The sequence below is a fragment of the Engystomops pustulosus genome, chromosome 4 (assembly GCF_040894005.1).
Source record: "Engystomops pustulosus chromosome 4, aEngPut4.maternal, whole genome shotgun sequence".
NCBI classification, from domain to species: domain Eukaryota; kingdom Metazoa; phylum Chordata; class Amphibia; order Anura; family Leptodactylidae; genus Engystomops; species Engystomops pustulosus.
In genome coordinates this window covers 183,894,163-183,910,569 of record NC_092414.1, presented here as the reverse complement: position 1 = coordinate 183,910,569, position 16,407 = coordinate 183,894,163, and the positions used below count along the sequence as shown (strand labels likewise).

General features: G+C 43.1%; 1 long non-coding RNA gene across 1 annotated transcript; it reads left to right on the top strand.

Annotated features, from left to right (window-relative positions):
• Positions 1–229: 229 nt before the first annotated feature.
• LOC140125718 (uncharacterized) lies at positions 230–2,849 on the top strand. Its single transcript, XR_011854713.1, has 3 exons — positions 230–493; positions 606–665; positions 2,734–2,849. It is a non-coding gene; the product is annotated as an uncharacterized lncRNA (long non-coding RNA).
• Positions 2,850–16,407: the final 13,558 nt, after the last annotated feature.

The following is a 16,407-nucleotide window of genomic DNA, read 5'->3' as shown; positions in this document are numbered from 1 at the left end:
CTGAAAAGTAAACTAATGTCTTTCAGGGAAGATTAGTCCAGTAAATACCATTGTTAAGACTACGTGTGGTATTCGCCTATTCTAATGTGTATAAAAGACGACTACCTGTTCAAATAAAATGTGCTTTTTGCCCAGACTAACTCTGAGTCTGTGTATATCGCATATTCCTTGTGAGCTCTGAGAAATATTTAATAATTCCGCCTCCGTCCAATATTCTCACTGCACTGGTCAACTTGAGACCAGACCCCACAGTGCTAAACAGGCAATTTTTCTAGCCTACACACCTGGGAGCAGCCTATAAATACACGCCTCCCATGATGCTAGCATTGTCTAGGGAACACAATACAACAATAATTCTCTACAACAGGATTATTCCATATAAGATCTTGCTACATTTTTGATGGATTTTGGAGATCACTGTTTGGAACCTCAAATTAGTTTGCAACCTTGGCCAGATCTGCGCCTTGCCACAATTCTGTCTCTGAGCCCCTTGGTCAGTTTCTTAGACCTCATGATTCTCATGTGCTCTGACATGCACTGTGAGGTCTTATATAGACAGGTGTTTGCTTTTCCTAATAAAGTACAATCAATTTAATTAAACACAGCAGGACTCCAATGAAGGAGTAGAACAATGTTAAGGAAGTTTAGAAGGAAATCAACAGCATGTAAGTTAAATTTGAGTTTCACAGCAAAGAAGCTTATGACCATGTGATATTTTAGTTTTTCTTGTATAATAAAATAGCAAAATATCTACATTTTTGTTTTTGTCTGTCAAGTTGGGTTGTAGAATGTATATTAATTAGCAAATACAATAAAACAAAGAGTAAAAAAATTAAGGGGTCTTAATACTTTCTTTACCCACTGTACATATACAGTAAATATAATCTTATCCCTCCCACAATGAGTACACTCTATTAAAATGCAAGAATGTAAATATAGTAAAAAATAAGAAATGAAATAAAAATGATCACTAGAAAAATATAAAAAAGAAATCTATGTTGTTGTTATCATTAGTTATGATCATTAGATCCAGGAGGAATAATACTCAGAACAGTCGGGCCTTCTGTTGGTAACTTTGGTAACACCTTTTTGTGCCTGTGTTATCTTGCATTCCTTTACACTGATTTAACAGTGTCGTGATATCACATGTCGTGCATGTCAGCCATAATCAACACAGTCTGTAGTTGTAGGCAGCAGGGGCGTTGCTAGGGTGGTAAAAGATCTGGGGCACGGGCCTCAATGCATGTATGTCGCACTTTCAGTAATGCCCCCTCCTGTACATAGCCCCCTCACATGTGGCTGTGCCAATAACAAGGTTACTTCTGGTATATACAGCTACAGAAACCACAGGAGGAATCCCTCCTGACTGCAGGTGACGCGTCCTCCATCTTCTCCATTAGGCATCACCACATCTTATGTTCCTCATTGTCCCTACATCTTGGTTCCCTGGCAGTGTTATCCTGCTGCTGCCCCTAACAATCTCCCCCAAATACTGTAAGACTGTGCTCACACGTTTGTCTTGTATTTAAACAACACCAGGAAATTGTTACCCATCACATGTGTATTACTGGAAACGCAAATGAGATCAAACCGAGGCATGTTCTAGTGGCATGTGTGAACACGCATCAAGAAATCTGCCCCACGGATCCCCCCAGTAACGTGCCCCACACAGTTACCCACAGTAATGTGCCCCACACAGGAACCCCCAGTAATGTGCTCTGCACAGTTACCCCCAGTAATGTGCCCTACACAGTTACCCCCAGTAATGTGCCCACAAAGCCCCCCAGTAATTAATGTGCCCACACATCCCCCCAGTAAGTAATGTGCCCACACAGCCCCTCAGTAAGTAATGTGCCCACACAGCCCCCCAGTAAGTAATGTGCCCCACAACCCCCCAGTAAGTAATGTGCCCCACAGCCCCCCAGTAAGTAATGTGCCCACACAGCCCCCCCAGTTAGTAATGTGCCCCACAGCCACCACATTTTCTTCCCCTTCCCTATCTTGTCTCCCCCCTCACCTCACTGAAGCAGCTCTGTGCACTGCTTTCCCCGGCAGGTCATGTGATCATGACATCACAGGTCCTTCAGCCTCCAGGGAAACTCCCGGAGGCTAGGTCTTTGCAGGGGAAAGCAGCGCCTGCACTCGTTCTCATCACGATCTGTGTCCTGAGGATGCAGATCTTGATGAGACAGGGAAGGAATGTCTCGGGTAGCTAGATGTTCTGCTGACCTGGGGAGATCCGGGGCTCCAGCCAAAAGATCCGGGACACTCACTGCTTCTTATAGGGATAGTGCTCACACCAGCTATTGTCTCTCGGCCATCTTTAGAAAGGTGTCTGAGCGTAAAATGTCTTGAACTTGCTTGATTCTGTGCTGGTTTCTCCATTCCGGTCCGATTATTTTTCACATGTTAATCACTATGGCTTCTTTTCTTAGGCCCCAAATCAAATATAGAATGGGCCAGGGACTATGGGGGGTTTAAAAATTTAAAAATTGCCGTTTGGCAATTGACCCCACTACCTCCTGGGTGGCCACTAAGGCGGTGGGCACAGCTAGGGAGGAGGTCAGCCCCTGGTTATAAAAATTTGAGGACACGTAAGGGGGGCCTCTTTCCTTCTACCTTCAGGATCGAGAGGTGTGAAGTCTCCCTCCCACCCTGCCCTCAGGTGTTGAATTTTTATTTCAGGATAATTTCATCCTTCCAGTTTCGGTCTGTTTTCCTTCTGTTTTTTAGATGTCACAGCAGCAGAGGAGGGAATACATGTCAACGTGAAGGTACCCACATGCCGGCTGTCCTGCGGCAGCCGCCATTTCGGGTGAAGATTTCCAGACAAAACAAGCGAGGTGGGCATGTCATTTATGTTCAATAAATTTATTGCACTTTAACATTTAAAACGTTCAAATACAAAAAGTTTTGTTTTCTTGTTAAATAAAAATGCTGTGGCTACCCACATTCCCAACCAATATAATTCGCTTCTGGTTAATTATTGTGTCCGTGTTTAATTTTGGGTCAAGAACCACTTTAGGTGACTTAGATTACAAACACACAGTCCCTAACTTTACTATTGAACCTCAACCTTTAACTGCTGATCTCCCTTGCTGACCGCACCTTGCCTTTGACCTCATATCTGTTCTACCAGCCTTTCCTACAGCCTACTGACTCCTCACTAACGCTACCTGCATTGAACTTGACTTGTATCTTTTTCCCTAGCTGATTCACATTAGTTTCTCTTGACCCTAGACCAGTCATCATCTACACTAGGACCACTTCAAGTATTAACCTGCTGATTTCCGAGCAGCTAAATCAAGGTTCCTGTATTGGGGTTAAAAGGTAAAGGTATTGAGGTCACTCTGTTAGAAGTGGCCCAAATTAAAATCAGTGTGGTGACAGTGTTCAACTAATAACGTTATATTGCTCCATAATGTAATATATAGCAGAATCTCATTTTTTTTTCATGTTCATTTGATGGGAGACATTGGGGCAGGTTTACTTACCCGGTCCCGTCGCGATCCCATGGTGCGTTGTCCAACAAGGATTCGCCTCCGGCGTGATTCAGTAAGATCGTGCGTCTGAGTTCCTGCATGTGTCGCTGCTGCGCGAAGGTCCGCCGGAGTTCATCTGCTTCTTCCTGGTGCATGTGAGTGCTTGATCTTGTGACACAAATCCTTTTTTAAATTCCGTGGTTTGTCTGAATCCCTTCGGCCGACGGCCACACCCCCCCTCCCCCATTTCCGTTGAGTGCAAGACAGCGCCGATGCGCCAAAATCCGATTGCGTGTGCCAAAATCCCAGGGCAATTCGGAGCAAAACAGAAATATTAGGGAAACCCGACAAAAGTGCAGCATTCAGACCCTTAGTAAATGAGCCCCAATGTTGCAGCGATTCTCCACCCACTAAAAGACAGCAGAAAATAAGAGCAAATGTAGAGGAGAAAAGTCCAAAAACATTTAGAAATGTGATATAAAAACATCTAACTAAAAAAAATGTACCTGCATTGAAAGGAACCCTTTAAGCAGCAATTGATGGCAATTATATGGCAGCACTTAGGATAAATGAATTGCAGAATCTGATGTTATCTCTTCACTCATTCTCTGTAGTCTGCACTTTACAACAGCAGACATCAGTCACTATAAGAGAGCCATTTATTTATTTTGTTCTGTTGTACAAGAGCCAGTAAATCATAATGATGAAGTGTAATACTAATGAGATTTTCTTAATTCCTGAATCTTTTGAAATTCCTTATCTGAATTGCTAAATTAATTTTTGCATATCTTCTGAAAGGCCCTGGGGGTAATGTCACAAATTTCTAATTCACACATTTTGTATTTCTGGATGAATTTAATGCTTAAAATAATAAAATGATATATTGATGTGCAACTATAAATGGAAAGTAAACTTTTACATTTGAGGAAGACGTATGATGTGTGCCGATGTGTAGTTGTGGAAGAAAGTGGGTACAGGCAGTTCACGGGTTACGTACAAGAGAGGGACTGTAGGTTGGACTTAAGTCAAAATTGTAAGTAAGTCGGATCTGGAATATATTATAAAAACCTCTGTGTCTGTGTACTGTAGTATATATGGTATATAGAAGAAGGGCTGTACCCGTCCTCCGCTGGTGTCATTTAGGTCGCAGTCATGCTTGTATAGCGCTTCCATGTACATAAAGAACAAGCAGCTGGTATCCTTAGTTACCTCCACCCTCCACTAATATTGTGATACCAGCGGCACAAAGAAGCACAGCAGGAAGCGTTTCTACCGGGCACAGTATGCATTTTTTAATTAGGGCACCGGAACGCAATACCGACGATCCAAGTAATGGGTCCACCACTAGATACAAACAGAGTCCTCAGCAGTGCAATGGCAGGTGATGACCCCGTTCGTATCTAGGGGTCGTTTGTAACTCAGATTGGGGACTGCCTGTATAGATATTAGCACCAATTAAGTTAGATGAGTCTAAATTGGATACAATTTATATAGTATGAAATCACATAATAAAATACATAATTTCATCACATAAAACCTACATGTTATGTGTAAGAAAACCCTTATACATCACAGTAAGCAAAAAATTAGGGTTGTCTTGTGCAGCTGTTCCTTCAAGATGCTCCATTATGAGCACTGACCTGAAGGTACTTATCCATAATCAGGGTTAGACCCTGCCACACATTTTACCCATCCATTTTGCTAAGCGGTGATGAGAAATAAGTGTAGGCCAGGGGTCATAAATAGGTGCTGTCCTAAGATTTCAAACCATTATCTATCTGATTCTACCCTATAATGTAGACATGGCAGAAAGCCAATATCATCGTTTAAGTTTTACTCAACTTGTAAAGGTAGAAGATTAGCGGACACACACTCCTTGTATTGCTGAATGAGGGTTTACCTGGGGATCAGTCATACTGAAGGTCAAGGCATTTGAGAAAATCATATTCGGCAGGTCAAACAGAAACCTTAGAAACATTTTACCTTTGCAGTATTTTCTGTAGTGTACTTGTAGTGCCAGTGGGTGATTTCATCCTCCTACGCACTTTCTGGTGGTTGGTGAATCTCAATGCTAGTTGTGTTACACAATCTGCTTAGTGTATATTATTACAACCAGGGTTATTTTGGGCAACTTTCCTAATGGGAAGTTGCCTGAGCACTCTGGTTCCAAGTGGCCTACAAAGATGTTCATTTTTAATTCATCCATTGACCCATGTTTAACCTTGACCTGTGTTACCCAACGCTAAACCTGTTCCAGCTCACCTCATCTATGTCGATTTACCATACTTAATGCCTGCCCTGAATTATTGCTTGGTTCCCCTTATGCCCTGACTTCAACATATGCTGTGACCACACTTCAGTTACCGTTGGTCAGAGGCTACTCCTAGAGGTATCAACCAGGTGGTCCCCTGCAACAAAGTGCAGGGGTTAAAGGGCACTGAAAAAGGCCTTAGACCTAGCCTTATAGCTTTAAACAAACTTGAAGTCAAGTGTCTGTATAAAAAAATAACATGGTTATTGACATTAGTTTTAGTGACATGTAATCTAGATTAGCTCTGATCTCTGAAATCTGTTCTAGTAGGTCAAGATTTGGTTGTAATAATAATTCTTTATTTATATAGCGCCTACAGATTACTCAGCGCTTGCCAAATTGGTCCCTGTCCCCATGGGGCTCACAATCTAAACAACCTAACAGTAGGTTTTGGAGTGCGGGAGGAAACCCACGCAAAACACGGAGAGAACATACAAACTCTTTGCAGATGTTGACCTGGGTGGGATTTGAACCCAGGACCCCAGCACTGCAAGGCAGAAGTGCTACTCACCCACTGTGGCTATAGTGACATGCTGCGCCCCCTTCCGTCTGCACACAACTTCTATGTGATCAGACACCTCTGTTTTCGCTTGTACAAAGTTTATTGAAAAGTTAGGGGCCAATTCAGCCAAATCCCATCAGTAGCCTTTTAGGTCCCCACCAGCTGCAATACATTTCAGAAAGACTTTGTGACATCTTCTCCAAACTCTTCATTCAGAAAACACAAATGGCATCTATCGTCTGGAGGGTAATTTGTGGAGGACAGGCTGATGGGTATGTATTGCCAGACAGCATAGCCTGTCCTTGTTGGGTAACGAATAAGGAAATTGCTGATGGCAGCCTGACAATTCCTATTCTGCATTCTCCATCTTCAAAGTGGCCACCTATCACACGTATAATCTTTATTAAGCTAAATCACAAGTGAGAATACATCTTACAAAATCGTTGAATACTTTCATGCAGATTTGACAGGCGGCAGGTAGACTGACTGTTTGCCCAGACAACAGAGTGCCATTAATTAAATTAGTAAGTCAAATTAAGGCCTTCTTTTCAGAGGACATTAGCGCTGTGTAGAATTTCAATGATGGGCCCACACTGTTCTGTATAGTCCTGGTAATTCTAATTAGCCTCACAGTGTACCTGCAAAGCCAAACAATAGAAACGAGGACTTTACACGTCGCCTTTATAATCCTGCTAAAGAGGCTTATAAATAAATAAATGTCACATAGAAGGACCTGGTTCTATAACACTGCATTAAAGGTCAACGAGTATGATCGTGGCATTTCTCCTGTTCACGGAAGTCACATTAGTTATTTCACAACGTGTTAAGGTATCCAGAACTTTTCTTGTACAACTATACTGTCTTGAGAATACATTTGGCATCTTAAGTCTTTGGCCTTGTATTAAGTGACTGCGGTGAAATTGGGGGATCAAGGAACGGGAAAGATAAAAAACATTGGGGCATCTTTACTTACCCAGTCCGGAGGATTTCCCGAAAGTGCATTGTCCGACGACAATGCACTGTGCCGCGATTCAATAAGATTGTGCATCCGATTTCCTGAATGCGTTGCTTCCCCGATCAGGTTCACCATCTTCCTCTCAGTGTATGTAAGTGCATTGTATGCGACACAATTTCAAAGTTACATCCAGCGGTTTGTCCAAATCAGTTGGATCCTCAGACAGCCCGCCCCCTTCTAAATGCCCATCCCAGCGGCGCAAATACGAAAATGACGGAATATCTGGCTAAAGTGCGGACCGTGGGGCCCTTAGTATATAAGCCCTATTAACTCTTCTTGCCCTACATCTCCATGATGCAGCTCCCCAGCTTATTGATAACAGCTTTGATGGATTGCGCACCCAGTTGGGTTATTTTAGAAGTTACAGATGAGATTTTCAAAATTGTATTTTAGCAAAGACCCCTATAGAGACTGTGTCCAGTTGGGCCAGTTGGAGGCGACATTACAGTAATAAATTGTACTTACCCTGAATAGGCTCCCCATCCCACTTTGATATGTTTTTTACACACTTGACTTCCCAAAAAGTTTCAAGGTAGCAAAAGGAGGCATTGTTTTCCATTTCCCACCTTGGAAAACATATTTGCATATTTCCCAAAAGTGATGACAGTCATGTGACCACTGCTGCCACTCAGAGCCCTTAGCAGTCACAGGAGGGAGAACGTGCATAGTAAGCATGGTACCATTTTTATCACTGTGATTTCTGAGGGCAAGGAATTGCGGTAGGGGGTCACGTGACCATTGACGCATCCACCTGAGCCTTAGTTGAATAGAACAAGTCTAACGGCCACATAAAGGTAAATACAATAATTTTTTTGTACTATCTCCCAGCTCTCATCCACTCGGCCTAAAGATCGCACTGCCAGAATAGACAGACAGATACGGGAAAGTACAGTTTATTTTTTTCTATCTTCCCCCAATTATTGGATATTGGATCATTTCTTTAGGTGTCTATATAGCTTTCTAGTTAATATGAATGTATTATCGAAGGAAACAACTTAACTTAGTAAACAAATAAAGACTAATTAGAAATTTAACAAAAAAGGAAGAAAGATGATTTATTTCCTAAAATTGTTTTAATTACCACAAAAACATGACCCCTTTACAATGCTCCAAACATGTAAGTATACAAAACGCACAAATAAAAAGGCATAAAAAATCTTTCAAGATCTTAACATTTTTCAAACCTTATTGCACTTTTTATGCTGTTGTTCCATCGCCTCGCCCCAGCTTGTTCCCTAAGGATGGGCTGTTTTATGCAGTGAATCACTTGCCTAACAGGCTCAATATGGCATGGACGTTGTTTTGGCACCAAGGAGCTTCACTCAGGATGATAGGGACTTCATTCCAAAAATAATAACCATATTTTAATAGCCCTAGTTTAATTTTAAAAGCCCCGGTCCACCCTCCACCTGCCCCACTCCCCATCTAGGCTTCACCCCGACATGCCCATACTGGCTCCAAAACCAGCGGCCAGAGAACTGTCAGAGAAGCCATAATGTACTTCCCCCTGTGTCTCCTCTCAATCAGTGTCAGCATGGACGTGAGACAATAATGGGGCAGATTTACTTACCTGGTCCGTTCGCGATCCAGCGGCGCGTTCTCTGCGGTGGATTCGGGTCCGGCCGGGATTCACTAAGGTAGTTACTCCGCTGTCCACCAGGTGGCGCTGCTGCGCTGAAGTTCCCCGGAGGCGCGCTGGAATGCCCTGAAATTCACCGGCCTATACCTGGTGAAGGTAAGTGTAATTTTCGCGACACATTTTTTGTCTTAAATGCGGCGGTTTTTCCGAATCCGTCGGGTTTTCGTTCGGCCACGCCCCCCGATTTCCGTTACGTGCATGCCAGCGCCGATGCGCCACAATCCGATTGCGTGCGCCAAAATCCCGGGGCAATTCAGGTACAATCGGCGCAAATCGGAAATATTCGGGTAACACGTCGGGAAAACGCGAATCGGGCCCTTAGTAAATGACCCCCATTGTATGGAGAACCCACTTACAAAAAATATAACCTGATAATTTACTACTAAACGGGGCACCCTTCTGTATCTCGTCTCAGGCAGCAGACAGTTTAGGTTCCCCCCCCGGCTCTACCTCTTACCAGTGATACATTTTACTAGTGCTGGACAAATTCCTTAGTCCTTATTAGTTTTCGATGTGAGATTCACTGATCTATACACTGCCCTCTCTATGTAAATGCTTAGAGGAGCAGCGTTCAGTACAAGACTTTTTGCAGTTTCGTCTCTGGTTATTGAGTTGGCTGTAACAGATTCATGTTAACAGATGTTTATCCATAGCAGCAGAATAAACACTCGGTGCCCGAGTCTCCTGGCACCCAGGGCAGCTGCCTTCTCTGCCTGCTACTGGCAGCAATATATAATGACTGTATATACACTCAGCACCTAAATTTACATCTTCCTGGGAAGCGACACCATCGATTTGTCTGATTTTTGTTTTCTGAAACTACTTTGTGACCCCTTTATACATAAAAGGTCTGACCTCATCATTAAAAGTAGGTCACATATTTTAATAAGTTCTCATAACAAGATTGTGGCTTCTACTCAGACGGAGTACCTGGACAGAAAGTAACATCTGTTTGTCCTTTTCCCTCCTAAAATATTAATGGGATATGAGGTCTCCGATGTTGTGCTCCAGATTTGTTTTCCGTTAAAGACGCATTGTTAAAATTCTCAAGCACTAGCCGTATATTGTTTGCAGCGCGGGCACCAAGGTTGATGTGGCTGTTTGGGGACATAGTCCATGGCATGAAGAATTATTGGTGTGCTTAGCTGTTCCTTTCTTCTCTGAAATACAATAAGAGACTTTAAATCACAATTTCCGCAGAGATATGGAAACTAAGTGTGAGCCAACATAAAACATGTCGGAAATTGGTTTAGCTTTTAAAACAAAAGGCAAGAAAGCATTTTTATCAAAACGAATGGATGACATTAGTCTAGATGTTGGTCTCAAACATCAAATCACATATTTAGAATGTGCAGATATTGTAGCCGCCTCTCATCACATCCATCCATTTCCATAAATTGTTGATTCCTTAATCCTACCAGTTGTGAATACCATTCTTCCCCAACCAATTCCAGCACACCTCTGGTGATAAAAGGCATCTTCCTTTGTGAGAAGGTTCCAGAGCTTTAAAGGGGTATTGTCATTCCCATTCCTATTCATCGACATTTAATTTAAATCATCTGCCATATACTTGCATTTCTTTAATTGGATGTTATTATAAAATTTACCTTAGTAAATCCCGGCAGAACCCGAATCATCGTCGGAGAACGCGGCGCTGGATCGTGACAGGACCGGGTAAGTAAATCTGCCCCAATGACCATGAGTGAACTCTGCCTGTCCCACAGTGTTATAGCCTGTGAAAATGCAGCATAAATGGGCTCTGGCAATGCTCCCAGGATTTTAAACTAAGATTTTAGAAGGAAAGAGGCCATAGATAACAAAAATAAGAAGATTATCACAGTTACGGTGCCTAGATCTATGAGTAAGTGTCCCTGGTTTATAATGATGGGTTTTTGATGGAAGATTTACTTTAAAATCTACCATTTCAAAGATAACAAGTGGGTGCTACACTTGGTCTGTAGTGTATGTGTCAATTATTATCTTTTTTCACTATATCTATCATAAGTGACACTGTTACCGACAACACACAATGGGGCACATATACTAAGGGTCCGCTGACCGTGATTCTGTCGGGTTTCCCAAATGTTTCCGTTTTGGGCTGAATTGACCCAGGTTTTTGGCGCACGCCATTGGATTGTGGCGCATCAGCGCCGGCTTTCATGCAACACAAATCAGGGGGACGTGGCCGTCAGACAACGCGACTGATTTGGACAAACCACGGAATTTAAAATTCAAATTGTGTCACAAGACACGCACTCACATACACCGGGAAGAAGGTGAGCTCCGGCGGACCTCGGCAGGGAAGCGACACATGCAAGAAATTGGACACACAAACTTAGTGAATCACGGCAGGTCCGAACCCAGATTGAACAACGCACAGCGGGGATCGTGATGGGATGGGTAAGTAAATGTGCCCCAATAAGTGTTTTTGATTGCATCCAAAAATTATTTCTCTGAGAACTTTCTTAAGCTAATAGACAGTCTTACAGTGCTCCTTGAGAAAACTGTTCAAATGAGCTCTATTCGGGTAAAAAAAAAACAGCCACTTTAGTAACACTTACAGGTACCTACCCTGTGAGTCACACCTAGAGATGAGCGAGCACTAAAATGCTCGGGTACTCGTTATTCGAGACGAACTTTTCCCGATGCTCGAGTGCTCGTCTCGAATAACGAGCCCCATTGAAGTCAATGGGAGACTCGAGCATTTTTCAAGGGGACCAAGGCTCTGCACAGGGAAGCTTGGCCAAACACCTGGGAACCTCAGAAAAGGATGGAAACACCACGGAAATGGACAGGAAACAGCAGGGGCAGCATGCATGCATGCCTCTGAGGCTGCTTAATCGCACCATTATGCCAAAATTATGGGCAACAGCATGGCCATGACAGAGTGACCGAATGAGGCTAGATAGCATCTAAAACATGCAATAATTGACCCTGACACTATAGGGGACGGCATGCAGAGGCAGCGGCAGCAGTGGCAGGCTAGAGAGTCTCATGGCGACATACCCTAAATGGACTCAGGTTTCACCAAAGGAGGTGAAATGATTTCCTATGTGAACAAAAGGTTGACGGTATATTTAGTCGATAACACAGCATGGTGGCGACATAGTGACCAAGTTCCATAACGTATCTGGTGAAACACCCGAAAAATGAGCCTGACACAGCTCTTTTGATAAGGGGACGACATGTGCAGGCAGCCATGGAGACGACTTCCATGATTAAGAGCGACAGTATGGGGCATTCATATTGCGCTGCTATGATTGCAACTTCAGGTCACCAGCATGGCGGCGCAGATGGGCCGAGTTCCACTATGTATCTGGTGAAACACCTGGAAATTCTGCCTGACTCAGCTCGTTTGATAAGGGGATGATGTGCTGCATATCCTCTCGTGCTCCAGCGTCTGGGGTATAGAGAGTTGAAATGAGACATTGGTGGACGCTGTGGAGGATCGTGGAGGCAAAATGGACAGGAAACAGCAGGGGCAGCATGCATGGATGCCTCTGAGGCTGCCTAATCTTGGGATGGAGCTGGCGGTCCACTGCCAGGCGAGCTTTCGCCTGTCCAAGCCCCTGTCCCTCGGCTCCTCCCCACCCAAAATGGGCCTGGGGGCCAGAAGCGTTTACTTTGAAAAAATTATAATTTTCAAATCAGGCCGGGTCGTTTGAATATTTCACCTAGGAATAATGGAATAGCATAGTGGTTCTATTTTTAATTGTTTTTACGGAAATGGTTCCATGATTAAGAGCGACAGTATGGGGCATCCATATTGCGCTGCTATGATTGCAACTTCAGGTCTCCAGCATGGCGGCGACAGATGGGCCGAGTTCCACTATGTATCTGGTGAAACACCTGAAAATTCTGCCTGACACAGCTCGTTTGATAAGGGGACGATGTATCGAGGCAGTGAACTAGTAGTAGATTAAAGGTGCTGCAGTTAAAACTATGTTAGTTGGATCTTGAGATGGAGCTGGCGCTCCGCTGCCAGGCGAGCTTTCGCCAATCCAAGCCCCTGTCTCTAGGCTACTCCCCAAACAGCACTTCTAAGAACCTTTTGTATAAGATCAAGTGTAGTAGCGTTCTTATAAGTTTAGGATATGGCGGGTGAGGGGAATGTAAACAGATGCGCAAGAAGCGCTGAAATAATATTGGTAAATGATAAAAGTTTGCCAGTATATTTTGTGGATTACACAGCAGGGTGGCGACAAAGTTAACAAGTTTGATGTGGAAGCCATGAAAACAACCCAAAATTCTGCCCGACACAGCTCGTTTGATAAGGGGATGATGTATGGAGGCAGTAAACTAGTAGTAGATTAAAGGTGCTGCAGTTAAAACTACCGTATATTCCGGCGTATAAGACGACCTGGTGTATAAGACGACCCCCCTACTTTCCTGTTTAAAATATAGAGTTTAAGATATATTCTCCGTATAAGACTACCCCTTTTCTAACGCATACAAAACACCGGTAAAAATTAAAAAAAAAAACATTTGAATTTAACATGGTCCTTTTTTTAATGCAAATTCTTATGACATGCAGGTATATAGCAGGAAAACTGTCGCTCATAAACATAAGGCATACAACAACAACATTACCATTACAGCACAGCCCCCAGTAGTATACAGCACAGCCCCAGTAGTATACAGCACAGCCCCCAGTAGTATACAGCACTGCCCCCAGTAGTATACAGCACTGCCCCCAGTAGTATACAGCACAGCCCCCAGTAGTATACAGCACAGCCCCCAGTAGTATACAGCACAGCCCCCAGTAGTATACAGCACTGCCTCCAGTAGTATACAGCACAGCCCCCAGTAGTATATAGCACTGCCCCCAGTAGTATACAGCACTGCCCCCAGTAGTATACAGCCAGCCCAGCATTAATAGAAAATAATAAACTTATATACTCACCCTCCGGTGGCCCCGACCTGCAGCGCTGCTCCCACGATGTCCGCGTGGGTCCTCTTCTGGCTTCGGCGCCCGTCTTCCGTCTTCTAACTTCGTTCCGGGCGCCGCCATTGTTCTCCCCTGGACGGCGCTTAGTATGACGCGCCACTGCTGACGTCATACTAGGCGCCGCCCCGGGGAAAAACAGAGGACCTGGGCCACCTACCCGGTCCTCTGTTTTAAGCAATTTTTGGGAGTGTCACATACAGGCACTCAATCTATTTAATTTTTCTGGAGGACCACCTACCTGCTCCTCTGGTCTGAAAAATTTTTTGGACTGCCACATACAGGCACTCAATTTATTTAATTTTTCTGGAGGACCACCTACCTGCTCCTCTGGTTTGAAAACTTTTTTGGCTGGCAGGGTATGCCAGGCTGGCAGGGTATGTCCAATGCTATTTTTCTGGGGATCGCCGCTCCTTGTGATATCATTGGGGAGCAGTGATCCTAGAGTCAATGGCATTTAAAGAGTGAACATCAGGGGGTTGAGCCGAACCCAGACTTCTGGGTTTAGGTTTGGGAATCGGAAACCAACAATGTTTGGCACGGGTCCAGACATTGCAGGTTAGGTCTGCTCATCACTTCTAATAACCTTTTGCATCCTGTTAACAACTCTGAATCGCTACAAAAGTAGATTTCATGTCACATAATCCATCTCTTGGCAAATAATAGAAAGAAATAATGTTTCACGTCAAAAGCTATCCATTAAGCTCAAAATAACAAAGATATCTGTCAAACCAAAGCTTAGCAAGTGCTCTTTTTAAACAGAGGTCACATTTATCCAGTCAGCCACACTCATGATTTCTTGTCAAGCTTTTCGTCTAAATGTCCATATTTTGAAACATTGAAGGCCACATTATTCTACATTCTATTATCTGTTTGATTATAAAGAATAATATGCCAAAGCCACAGCCAATATCATGAAAAACAATAATCAGGGTAAATAAGTTCAAAGAGTTCTGGAAGTGATTACACGGTCCAACATTGTCCACTCTGTAGTCAGTCTGCAATCATAGAAGATCTGGGGTTACTTGTTCTCCAATATGGTTGGAAAAATCATTAAAAATCATACCTAAGTGTGTACCATGAATTGAGGCTATTTTAACCATTTGACATGGCACAGATTTATAGAAAGACACATTGGTGTGAAAGGGGTGTTAATGTTTCCCGTGTGCCTTTACTGCCTGAATATCCATCAAGTGATTCAGCACTCCTGCTACTTACTTTTGTATTGTGTGCAGACTCTCCAAGATTCTTTGTGAACATGTCTGAGCTTGGCTGAATAGAAGGAGCTGTGGAGGAGATTTATATCTCATCCTGCTCCCTTCTCCTCTTCCTAACTCTTTCAGTAAGGACAGACTGTGAGAAGAATGATACAGTGGGAGACATCATGAGGATGGCCTAGAGAAGTGAGAGAGACAAAGCCGTGTATATATGCGGAGCACAAGGAAAGGCTGAAGTTTTTATAGGAGGAAATGACATGCAGAGACACATCCATTGGAAGAGATTAATTGAAAAATGGCCAACCCCTTTAAGGATGTGTGGAAAGGGCTCACAAATTGGGTCTTCTCCATACAAGGTAGGTGGCAACAAATGTTCACTGCTCACAACTCTGATCAGTATTAACCTCTTACATTTGGTGGTCAAATGTGACAGTGGCATTGTAATGGCAACTAAGAGATTACACAGCTCTGAACACCAATTATGAAAAAGTTATTGGCAATAAAGCAAATTCAAAATATTCACAATTTTTTACACTTAAAACAGCAATATAAATGTGTTCTATACCTGAGCCAATTTTTTGGGGAATGTGGCAACTGGGCCATACATTAAAAACTACGCCCACAAGAAAATAACACAACTGCATTTTTTGTCAATTGTTCTTATGCATTTCACGGGATAATAAATTATGATGCTGCAAAAAAAAAGCCCTCATTTATCTCTGTCAATAGAATTTTACAATTGTTTGGCTTTTTGAAGGTGGAGAGTAAAAGAAGAACAAAAACAGAGAACGGTTGCAGCGTTAAAGGGAACCTGTCATCAGGAGCCTTTTTTCTGGCTCTCTCTTGTCTCCATAGAGAATAGTGTGCACATTCCCAAAGTGTTTTTAGAATAAAACTGGCTTTTTAGATGAAAGTGTACTTTTCACTCTGCATCTCCGTCAAGTATTTATTTCAAATTTAAAAAATGGCCAAAAAATCTCTCTGATTTGAAATAGACGCAGCGGTTTCCCGACGGTGAGGGGGAGGGGGGGTCCGCTTCTCACTGGCCACTCCCATGGGACATGGGACACTACTCTGCAGAGAGAAAGGTGAACTTTCTTCTAACTTTTCTTTTTATTGGAAAAAGCCAGTTTTATTATAAAAATACTTTGGCAATGCACCTGATTTTAGGTTCCCTTTAAGGGGTTAGAGGCATGAGACAGGATTTACTTTTCTATTTTGTTGTAATACCCTTTTGGATTTTGATAATTGATGAAAATAAAATATTTACACTCCTGTTTTTGAAAGCATTCTTCC